The sequence below is a fragment of the Lissotriton helveticus genome, chromosome 2_1, assembly GCF_964261635.1.
Source record: "Lissotriton helveticus chromosome 2_1, aLisHel1.1, whole genome shotgun sequence".
NCBI classification, from domain to species: domain Eukaryota; kingdom Metazoa; phylum Chordata; class Amphibia; order Caudata; family Salamandridae; genus Lissotriton; species Lissotriton helveticus.
This window is the reverse complement of record NC_136059.1, coordinates 272,593,757-272,606,717: the sequence shown is the minus strand read 5'-3', so window position 1 is coordinate 272,606,717 and position 12,961 is coordinate 272,593,757.

Here is a 12,961-nt window from a genome sequence, read left to right as displayed (position 1 = left end):
TTGAAAAACCTGCGTTGTAAAAGCATGCGTGGTAAAAGCATGCATTGTAACAACATAAATCCCTTTTCTCATCCCAGGCCTTTTTTGCTATCAACATTGCCTTCTTATAAAGCTTCCTAGTGTTTTGAACTCTAGTCTGGTCTCCTAATCTTTTTGCCGCCCCCAAGGCTCTGCACGCTTATTTGCACTCCCTGTTATACCATTGGAAAACAGACAAAATATTGACTACAAAATATCGAATGGACATAATATCGAGTACAAAATATAGGATGGACAAAATATCGAATGGACAGAATATAGACATCAAACATATCGTTTTGAAGTTAAGTAATGTAATATCGAATTTTAAAATATAGATAGTCAAAATATCGAAGTACATAATATAGGTTAATAAAAATATTGAACATTTAATAATATCGATTTTTTTATAGTGTATTTTATGTATTAAAAGTGTTTATTTATGTTATAATGTAATTTCAGTAATGAATTTAAAATTATTTAAATTTTTTGCGTAATTTAATTCTGTAGCGGGTTGTGGGTTTATAGGGGAATAGGATGGGAAGTAATTTAATTATAATTAATTAAATATGTAAATGTATTTATTGGTATTTGTTTATAATTAATTGTTAATTAATTTTTATTTTGTAAATAATTAAATTTTAATTGGCAATTAATTTTATTTCATTGATTAATTGATAATTATGTTAATTTAACTAATTTAATTTCTGTAGCGGGTTGTGGGTTTATAAGGGAATAGGGTGGGAAGTAATGTAATTATAATTAATTAAATAGGTTAATTTATGTAGTGTTATTTATTTATAATTAATTGTTAAATAATTGTTATTTGGTAAATAATTAAATTTGAATTGCCAATTAATTTTATTTAATTGATTAATTGATAATTATGTTAATGTAACTAATTTAATTTTTGTAGCGGGTTGCTGGTTTATAGGGGAATAGGGTGGGAAGTAATTTAATTATAACTAATTACATATGTTATTTTTTTGGGGTATTTATTAGATTTAAATTGTTGAGTAACTTTTTAATTACTAATTAATTAATTGTTAATTTGTAATTAATTAGTATTAATAGATAACTAATTGTAATGATTAATTTAAATTAGTATTTGTAATTAATTATTTATTATATTATATTAAATTGGTAATTAATTGTAATTAATTTTCATAGATATTAATATATATATTTTTTTAAATAATATATGAGGTATCTACTTTCCCTACTGTTGCACTCACTGGAGTGGGAATAGTAATTTTTACCCCTACGCTATCCAACGCTTTCCCTACTGTTGCACTCTCTGGAGTGGGAATAGTAATTTTTACCCCTACGCTATCCAACGCTTTCCCTACTGTGGCACTCTCTGGAGTGGGAATAGTAATTTTTACCCCTACGCTATCCAACCCTTTCCCTACTGTTGCACTCTTTGGAGTGGGAATAGTAAATATTACCCCTACGCTATCCAACACTTTCCCTACTGTTGCACTCTCTGGAGTGGGAATAGTAATTTTTACCCCTACGCTTTCCAACCCTTTCTCTACTGTTGCACTCTCTGGAGTGGGAGTAGTAATTTGTACCCCTACGCTATCCAACGCTTTCCCTACTGTTGCACTCTCTGGAGTGAGAATAGTAATTTTTACCTCTATGCTATCCAACGCCTTACCTACTGTTGCACTTTCTGGAGTGGGAATAGTAATTTTTACCCCTACGCTATCCAACGCTTTCCCTACTGTTGCACTCTCTGGAGTGGGAATAGTAATTTTACCTCTACGCTATCCAACGCCTTATCTACTGTTGCACTTTCTGGAGTGGGAATAGTAATTTGTACCCCTACGCTATCCAATGCTTTCCCTACTGTTGCACTCTTTGGAGTACGAATAGTAATTTTTACCCCTATGCTATCCAACACTTTCCCTACTATTGCACTCTCTGGAGTGGGAATAGTCATTTTTACCCCTACGCTATCCAACGCTTTCCCCACTGTTGCACTCTCTGGAATAGGAATAGGAATTTTTACCCCTACGCTATCCAACCCTTTCTCTACTGTTGCACTCTCTGGAGTGGGAATAGTAATTTTTACCCCAATGCTATCCAACACTTTCTCTACTGTTGCACTCTCTGGAGTGGGAATATTAATTTGTACCCCTACGCTATCCAACGCTTTCCTTACTGTTGCACTCTCTGGAGTGGGAATAGTAATTTTTACCTCTACCCTATCCAACGCCTTATCTACTGTTGCACTCTCTGGAGTGGGAATAGTAATTTTTACACTTCCGCTATCCTACGGTAATAATATTGGATATTTTTTCATTATATTATGTTACTATATATATATGTTTTAACAAATATAATTTAAGTATTTGTAAGTATATTTTAGTAATTAATTTTTAATATTAATTTAATTTAACATTGTTTTTAAAAAATCGATATTTTTCTAAACTATATTTTTGAAAACGATATTTTTTACTCGATATTTTTGTACTTACCTGTTTGTAGATACAAAATCGATATTATGTCTGTCGATATTTTTTCGCCGATATTTTTGCTAGTCAATATTTTGTCCCTCGATATTATGTCAGTGATCCATATCATTGTGTCTGTCATTGCTTTTCCTTCGCCTTGGGCAAGCAGGAATTTTGGAAGTATAAGAGCATTCTTTTAAATAGAGTGGCGTGTAATAGTGTTATTACTTTTGGTGAGAGGGAATCACAATGAGAGGACACCATCTCGGTTAGCATGTGTTCCACATCAGAATTAATGGCTGATAATATTTCTGTTTGTTCGATTATCATTGGCCATATGAGGTGTCGCATATCATTGGTCAATACCAGTTCACCTGTGAAATGTGAGTTGGAGATTTGTAATTGCTTTTGTAAATCCTTAAATATGAATGTGGTGCATAGTGATTTGGGGTCGGTCTCAGTTCTGTCCATCACAACCATATCTTGTAGAGCATGCCAAAGTTTTAAACTAATTAAGAAGTAATCAATACGGCTTGAGTGATGGCCATAGGTAAATATGTGTGCCCCCTTTTTGTCAGATGTTGTTCTTCCATTGATCACACTTAGGCCATGTTCTAAGCTTAGAGCCTTCATCAATAATGCTGCCTTTGTCCATCTTTTGATTGGGGGCATTTCCAAGTGAGGAATACCCACTACTCATTGTCCTCCCCCACTAGACCAAGTTCTCCATTATCGAGGGGCTCAATAGTTGTATTAAAGTCCCCCCTAAAACTACAGAGGCAGCCCAGGAGATGTTATGTAAGAGCTTCTCTAAATCAGAGATTATTTCCGACCTTCGTCCCCCGCTGAGCCCTCTAGCATAAACATTGTAGATATCAATGGTGCCATATGTACCGCAACCCAAGTGGACAGCAAGAATGTCATTGCTCTCCGTTTGCAGTACTTGTATGGTTAGGCCAATATCCTGCCTAACTCAGATTGTGAGCCGCCCGTGGGGGCCGCCTTTGCTGCCTTGAGTGGCTGATGTAAAGTAGTTTAGATATCCCACGTGATAATGTGGTTCAACTAGCCAGGTTTCTTGATAAATATATATGTCGCAGTCCTCAACAAAGGACTTCCATTCAGAGGACACTCCCTTGGACAGCAGCGCTGCAATGTTCAATGATGAAGTTACTAATCTTCATGGTGTTCTGCGAGAGAGTTTTCACCAGGGTATAGCAAAGGGTTATTAGTGACACATTCTGGATTATTGACCTGAATGCAGAGGCAGCGGGAGATGAGGGAAACCTTCAATCAATCTTTTCCAGTGGTGACCCATTGCTTTAGGGGGATACATGGCATGAGCGATTTATTTCTAATGCCATTTCTGGATGGTTATACTAAAAGTGTACGTTAGTTCTTGCCAAATGTTGGGTGTGTAAATCAAAAGCCACCAGATTTTCTACCAAATCATGGTGTATAAGGGTAAGTGCTATCACATCCTGTGCATCCACAGTGCTCCCCAAACTGGATTGCCTTTTGCCCCAATAATATATTCCCTTATGATGCGCCGACATCCTCTCACTCTCTGTATCCAATGGATATATTTGTTAATTGGAGAACCCTCGTCCTCTATTTGTGGGCTAGGTTGGTTCTTTGGCACATTGACTGAATAAACTGTCTGTCTTGTATCTGGGATCTTAATTGAATGTGAAACTTGTTTGCAATTTGTCTGGAGGTATGCAGGCCCTGGCCGGGATCTTTCCACCTTACTTGAAATACTAAATTGCCCTCTGTCAGCCTTATGTTGACCTACTCCTCTATGGTGACTAGAATGACTAAGAGTGGAAGGGTCAGCTGTAGCATTGTCCAATAAATGTAAATGTCCAGTATTTGTAAAGCGCAAACAATTACCCGAAGGTGTCAAAGCGCTGGGGGCCGTCTGGAAGATTAAGCGAGCTATTGCCCCGAGACACTTGGTGCTGGGCAGACCCCTGAACGCCGGAGCCGGGGATCGAACTGTGATCCCCAGCGTCCAGCGTGAGTCGCCCTGGCCGCTGGGCCACACCTCTTCCGGGCTAGGTGTTCTCTGCTTGGCCTTACTAGATTGTGTCGGGTATAATCCGCTTGTGGCTGACTCGTGCCACCTGTGCCCCCTTGAATGGTATTCTGTCTAGTCGCTTGTGATCTCAATTGGTTGCTAATACTCTTGACATCTGTGAGACTATCCACAATTGCTTTCAGTGCTCTAATTCCTGTGCTATGTCCGTGGGTGCTTCGTGGGCATAGATATGTGTGTCTTGGTGTGCAGTTGACATCAGCGCTAGTTAGGTTCATAACTGGCCTATAAGCTATTATATCATCAGCATTTGGACATGTATCAATCTGTGGTCTCTTTATTTGCACTACGCTTTTGGCGGGCACAGGCGAATCCTCTGGGTCTGTGTTCTCTAGCAACTGTGAAAAGCTGTTACTGCATGTGAAGGAAGACAAGTCCACTGTGCTTGCTAGAACATTACCATACATCCCCACAGTCAAGCCCACTGTGATGCAAAGTGGATTGATCATGTATTGTGTTCCTACCCACAGCTTTTTTGAACATAGCTGGTAAATGGCCAGGGTGTGTGGTACTAGGAGGGGATTGCACATGGATGGATTTGAGCAAGGAAATAGTGCTGGGTGGGTTAAGAAGGCCCTCACATTCTGCTAGGAGGTTGTCAATAGGATTGAATACCCCCCAGCTGCTGGGCTTATTACTTTAACTTATTTTTTGCCTTTTTTAAGCAGGTTTCCTTTCATCCACCCTCTGTAGTTTTGTGCTTTCCCATCCCTACTTCTGGCTACTACTCACAAGTTAAAAGGAGCAAACAATAAAAACATGCTAGGGAACGCAAGTGGCAAAAAGGCCTAGCATACGTGAGCACAGTACCTTGCGATGTTATAAGTGTCAGTTCAGAAGGTGGTTGCTGAGAATGTCATGGGGGTGACCCAGCCCAGTCTCCCCCGGGCTCTGATGGGTGCAGACGGGCCCATCCTTGGGCCGAGCTTTGCCTGAGTGCGGCCCGGGCATGCCCCCACTGCGGGAGCCCGCAATGGTTTTTAAAGTGCCCCCTGGCGCGGATGATGATGTTGGCGGCAGGCAGGTAGGCAGCTTAGAAGTCTGGGTCTCGTGGTCCTGACCATGCCCCTGTTAGGCAGCGGTAAAGAAAGGCAGAAAACTGGTACAAACTTTATTTTTTATCTTTGCAGAACTGTTTAAATGAATTGCACCTGGTCCTCCAGGAATTCCTATATGGCAACCTGCAATGCCTTCATAACTCAGTGATTTATTTGGCAACCAGTACTAACTGCTGTCAGCCTTACATTGTTTGTGTATGGGATAGCATATTTAATTCAAAACCTGGAGCATAATGCACAAAGTATGCCTGTGGTTGTGTCCTATGTGTATGGTACAATATCACCCCAGCCACAAATACAGAAGTTAGCTATCTAAAATGTATTCAACTTACTAAAGTGCTGCACAGCAGGTATAGTTTTTGTGATATACGGAATTTACTTTTGCAATAAGATGTCATCTACTAGGCTGACAAATAAAACATGGCTCCAGGTTTACCCATGGAATCTGACTGCTGCAGCTTTTTAACTTGCAGGTGAACCTGTGAAAATAACCACTTTTGAGAGGGAAAAACCCTACTTTTAAATAGTAAATAATTCAGCCCTAAGCAGTCCTTGTATCCTGCAAGCTATGCTGCCTATTATTTATATCAATTTAGTGCTAGCATGTACTTACAATAATTAGCCTCCAAAAGTCATTTTTTTACTGTAAATGAATGAACCTGACCTATGAGAAAAGCTAAAGTTCACACGATATAGTAATTCTGCTGTATTTGGTTTATGTAAAGCTGCAGAGACAATGCATCCACTATTTTTAATGCCTTTTTATAAATATAATGCACTGGTGAAGTCAGATTTTCAATACATATTTTGTAAAAGTAACTTAAATAGTAGACTTTTTTTACCTGAACCTCCAGTAGGAGAATTATAAGACCATTGGAAAATGTGCATTATGACTATGTAAATAGCGCAATTTCACTAGTTTTACATTAAGCAAAATTCCCAAAATTGTGTTTTTATGGCACATCACGTAATCCTGCAGTGTTTGTAGAAAAAATATACTGCACTTTTGCCAGTCACAACGTGAACAGAGTGAATGTTGTCCACAGTGTTTTTGTATGTCTGTAATATGTTTTAGCGCAAAATGACTCCTTATAACTGCTTAGGGTGCAACAATGCACTGTTCCAAAATACAGGACCAACTACCTTTTTGCCATTAACGTAATTACGTGTAGTTCACAAACGTTTTTCAAACATTTCTGCAACTAAGAATAGCAAAAGATGCAAATTTCACTCAACCAATGACATCGCATCGCAGACTGCGCAGCGCATTGCCTCCAGTTCCTTACTGATTCTCAACACGCTCAGCCTTGACGCATTGCCTACATCTTCAGGTTCGAAGACGATGCATCTCTGACTCTCACCGCTCAGAACAGACACATCGCCTACATCCAAAGGGATTTACGCCGATGCATCGCCTCCTCTGCTGCATGCATCGGGTCTTCTTCTATGAAATAGAAAGGTACTTTTCAGCTGGACTAGTTTGGTCCCTGTACCCGACCTGTGCTCCATCGTGGTCTGCCCGAACTTTTGTATTTTACCTGCTCTAGAGCAACCAGTTAGTCCCGCTAGGCACTTTTTGCTTTTAAACACCCCATTTTATTGTAATCTTTAAACATCCATAACTCATAAGGACAACAAAGACACCAACTCCACCACCCTGATCGACAACCTAGCCAACCTCGGACTCAGACAACTCATCACAACACCCACCCACTCCGCAGGTCACACTCTTGACCCCATCTTCTCCGCAAGCCCCCAAGTCTCCTTCAACCACACCACCGAACTCCACTGGACCTACCATCGCTGCATCCACTTCACCTTCAAGAAACTCACCACGCATCACCGCACCCAAAATATGCCTCGCCGCTGCTGGAGCAAAGTCACCGAAGACCAGCTAACCACCACCCTCGCCCAGAGCCCACCCGCCGACCCCAACAACCCAGACACTGCCGCCCGCAACCTGAGAGAGTGGATCAACAACTGCGCCAACACCCTCGCAGTGATCAAGAAACCCTCCAACAGTCACACCAACAATAAAACCAGCTGGTTCACTGAAGACCTCCAGGCCTCCAAGCAAACCTGCCGAAAGCTGGAGAAGATCTGACTCCGTGAACGAACACCGGACAGCCAAGCAGCCAACAAGAACGCCACCGGCAGACACCATCACCTCATCAGATCCGCCAAAAGGGCCTCCTTCAAACACCGCCTAGACAACAACGCGCACAACAGCAAAGAGCTCTTGGACACCGTGAAGGAACTCTCCAACCCCAGCTCCAACACCAATGACGTCCCACCTTCGCAAGACCTGTGCAACTCGCTGGCCACCTTCTTCCACCGCAAGATCGCACAGACATCCATGACCGCTTCAACGCCACGACCCACCCGACAACCACTGAGACCTCCGCCCCCACGACCACCATCCGCATCAACCACCTGCTCTCCTGGACCAACATCAACGACGACGACACCATCAAGATCTGAACACCATCCACTCCGGATCTCCGTCAGACCCATGCCCACACCACATCTTCAGCAAAGCCAGCATATCCATCGCACCCCATCTCTGGAAAGTCATCAACACCTCCTTCGAGACAGCAACCTTCCCGGAGAGCTGCAAGCATGCCAAAATCAACGCCTTACTCAAGAAACCAAATGCAGACCCCAAGGAACTCAAGAACTTTCAGCCCATCTCCCTGCTCCTGTTCCCGGCAAAGGTTATCGAGAAGACCGTCAACAAACAACTGACCTGCTACCTCAAGGAGAACAACATCCTGGACCCTTCCTAGGCTGGGTTCCGCAGCAACCACTGCACCCTGCTGGACAACGGAGAAACGGCAGTCCTCCTCCTCCTGGACCTGTCAGCCGCCTTCGACACAATCTGCCATCACACACTACAAACGCGCCTCCACAACGCCGGGATTCAAGAGAAAGCTCTGGACTGCACCACCTCCTTCCTCTCCGGCAGAACACAGAGCATCCGCCTTCCCCCTTCCGCTTCAAAGGCACTGAGATCATCTGCGGCGTACCCCAGGGCTCATCCCTCAGCCCAACTCTGTTTAACATCTACATGGCACCGCTCGCCCACGTCGCCCGTCGGCACAACCTCAACATCATCTCCTATGCCGATGACACCCAGCTGATCCTCTCCCTCACCAAGGACCTCCACACCGCCAAAACCAACTTTCATGAAGGAATGAAGGCTGGCGCTGAATGAATGAAGAACAGCCAACTGAAGTGGAACTCGGACAAGACGGAGGTCCTCATCCTCGGATCCACTCCTTCAGCGTGGGACGACTCCTTGTTTCCGACTGCACTGGGAACCACTCCAAAACCCACCGACCACGCACACAACCTAGGGGTCATCCTCAACTCCACCCTCTCCATGACTAAATAGGTCAACGCCGTCTCCTTCTCCTGCTTCAACACCCTCCGCATGCTCCGCAGGATCTACAAGTGGATCCCCACTGAAACGAGAAGAACGGTCACTCAGGCCCTCGTCAGCAGTAGTTGGACTACAAAAACGTCCTCTATGCAGGAGCCTGGGCCAAACTCCTGAGACGGCTTCAACGCATCCAGAACGCCTCTACACGCCTGATCCTCGACATCCCTCACCGCAGCCACATCACACCCCACCTGAGAGACCGGCACTTGCTCCCGGTCAACAAGAAGATAACCTACAAGCTCCTCACCCACGCACACAAGGCACTCCACAACACCGGACCAACGTACCTCAACAGATGACTCAACTTCTACAACCCCACCCACCAGCTCTGCTCCACCGACCTTGCCCTCGCCACAGTCTCCCGCTTCTGAAGAGCGACCTCAGGCGGCAGATTGTTCCCCCACCTCGCCGCCAAGACCTGGAACACCCTCTCTATCCACCTATGGCAGACCCAAGACCTGCTGACCTTCAGAAAACTCCTCAAGACCTGGCTTTTCGAGCAGAAGCAGTAATCCCCACCCCAGCGAGTTGAGACCCTCATGGGTCAGTATTGTGCTTTACAAATTATATGATTGAATGATGTTGTACTTATTGGATTATTATCCTTTTGGTCTTGTTTTGTTACCTAAATAAAGCTCTATTGTTCTAATCAGGCATGGTATCTTTGTGTTTTTTCACTGTTTTACTCATTTAAGTGTTGCACAAATACCTTACAAATTGCCTCTTAATTTAAGACTGACTTCTCTGTGCCAAGCTACCAGAGGGTGGCCACAGGTTAATTTAAGGTGTGCATCTGACTTACCATGACTAGGATTGTGGTTCCTGCTTGGACAGAGTGTATACGTCTGCAACAAGAAACCCAATTTCTTACATTATACCACTTTATAAGTAAATTAACTGTGCCAATCAGGTGTAAGTCAATTGTATCATGTCTTAGGGAGAGAGCACAGGCACTGTGTACTGACTAGCAGTGGTGAAGTGTACAGAGTCCTAAAGTCAACACCATAGGAGTTTTGGAGGCAAACGTTTGGAGGATTACCACACTAAGGCTGACAGGTCTAACAGTACTGCTAAATACTTTAAGCAATTTTCCTTAAGTTAAGCTGGTCAGCTCCGTGCCATCACTACCAGATGGTGAACCTGGGTGTATTTTAGGGGTGTGCAAAATGCGTGTGATTTGATTTTGCATAATCGTGTGAAATTTCATAAAATTAAGTGAAATGACAAGCAATTACATAAAATGCATACTGTCATATAGCGTTGGACATTTTGTGCTAAAACAGTAGTGAAAAAAAAAAATTCTCTGAAAAACAGCTGCTCATATTCTGGGAGTTTGCGTTGTTTCCCAGCTCCTGCACTATGATTTTGCAACAAACAGATGCATAATTATACATAATTGCATAATGCATAATTTCAAGTAACAAGCAATAAGATAACATTCCTGAAATTACCCACATTACACCAGCATAAGTTACATTTCGCCCAGCCTTAGTTTATTTTTTGGACTTGTGTGTCTGACCTGACAGGCTTTTGGACTAGTTACTTGGGAAGGACTTGCATCCTTCTCAAACTACTACCCCTTTTTCATACAGCATCATTCCTGATATTAAATCCAAGTTAATTGGGAAACTAAACATAGGTTTTAAACCAAGTTTGTAAATTCATATGCATTACTTGTGCTGTAAAGAACAGGAATGTTTCTTCTTTCAAATAAATAGGAGTCTAAAATGACTTTGTTCAAGCTGCCTGTATGTGTTTGTAAACGCATATTAAATAAAATAACCATGGAGTTTGGTGAGCCACAAAATGATGCCAATTGCTTGGTCCAAATATTGCTAGATTTCTTTTTTTAATATCAAACTTTTATTAGCTGTCCACATCACTTTGAATCACAAAAAATCACTTTGCTGCATGGAGCTAACAGACAACCTCATACAATATGAAATCAAACATAAATAATTCCATTCAGATTGATCTAAGGTTCTGTTATGACTTGCATTCTCCGTTTTCCCTCCTAAATCATCGACTGTATACAAATCGCCTTATTGATGAAAAAGCTATCTTGCTATGGGTGTTCCACATGACACTTATGCAATTCGCCTTCCTGCCAAATTGAGACTTTCTTGCAATTTCATTTTTTTCATCTGTCTTTGAAGAAATTACTCCTAGCAATTTTGTATTTTACAGCATTAGCTCTGGAAAAGAACAAAAACAACTGCACCTTCAATGAAATCTCCTACTGGGAGTTTTTATGAATAGCAGTGAACAGATCCCAATGCAGCAATGTGCTATTGATTTCTATAACAGGGATGCAGTGTACAAGAAAATAGATCTTTCTTGAAAGTTGTACAATTCAGCAATGGTAATATGTCTAATGCAGAGCTGTAAAATATGGTTCTGTAGAAAAACCGACGGGGAAATGATGTATGAATCGAGAGAGCCCCTGAATTAGAAACAAATTCTATGAAAAAGTTGTGAAAAGGGCCTTTGTTCCATATGATGCTTTAAGATTAAAAGTACACTGTAGACTAAACCATAAAAGAATGCGGGTGATTCCCACGTTACAATAATTGATTTATGTATTTGTAATTTTATAGAAAGCACTGCGAGGCCCATTTGCTTTATTTAAGAGCACTGATGTGTTTCAGGACTACTTCTTCAAATAAGGTGGAAACGACATCACACATTCAGCTCTATGCACACAAGTGTTCACTTTAGCCAACAAACACCAGTACCAAATTACACATTTAGTACATCTCTGCTAATCATACACATCCGGACACCCATACTTAACATGTTGATGAAAATATTAGAACCATAAGAGAAGGGTTCCCAGACGAAGAAAGCGCTACGATGCTATAATGATGGTAGAAGGTGCTATACATATTCTCATATTATAACAATTAAGTAGGATTGAAAAGAATTAGAAATGTAAAGGATTACATACAATTTAACAAATTTCCATTCCCAACCATATCCATATTCGTATTTATTAAGATTCTTTCAATCCCTTCATATTATCCTTATTTAAAATGTATATGATATAAGGGTGCCCTAAATAGTATACCCTATATTAATTATATGGTACAGCCGTATATGGAAGACCACTTGGAAATTAAACACATTAGCCCCTTGGTGTAAAACAAGTTGACCTAACAGACAAGGAGGGGTCCTGTGCATCCCTTACACATCAATCGAAAACCTACGCATGTCTTGAGTGTTGCTACTCAGAAAACCTGAATGAATGAATGCATGTATGTATGTATGTGCTGTTTGTGTCATATCAACCTAGCCAAATAAAAGCAGAGAGGTTCAGAGCAAAGTCAAGGACAAACACATAATCAACGTGTGTTTTAAAAGAGGGAATGTCTAAAGGTTACTCCATCGTGATTCTTCTTGAAATTCATATATTGGAACAGGGTTCTATCAGTCCTGATGTACATGGGATGTAATTCCATATCCTAGGTGCACAGAAAGAGAGGGACTATTGCTTTGTTTATTATTTGTTTGCATTTATTCTCCATTCTGATGGTATCCTATTTGCCGGTGTACAAAGTGCCACCAGAGATGGTGAGCTTGTCAGCCAGATAGGAAGGGTTGTCTGAAGTGATGGTGTGAAGACAATGCTGTTGGCTTTGAAGATGTAGTGGCAAAATTAATCAATTGAGCTTCAATGGGGTGGGGGAGTGTTAGACCTGGGTCATCCAGTCTACATCGGGTAGCCTGGCACAGAGTGGAAAGGCCTACTCCAAGGCAATTGTGTTATACTTGCATCACACCTATTACAGTAACCCAATGCCCACCCACTAAAAAGGACACATCACACCTCGTTTAGAAAAGTAGAACATCTTTATAATCTTCGTTTTAGTCAGTTCCTTATATCTCT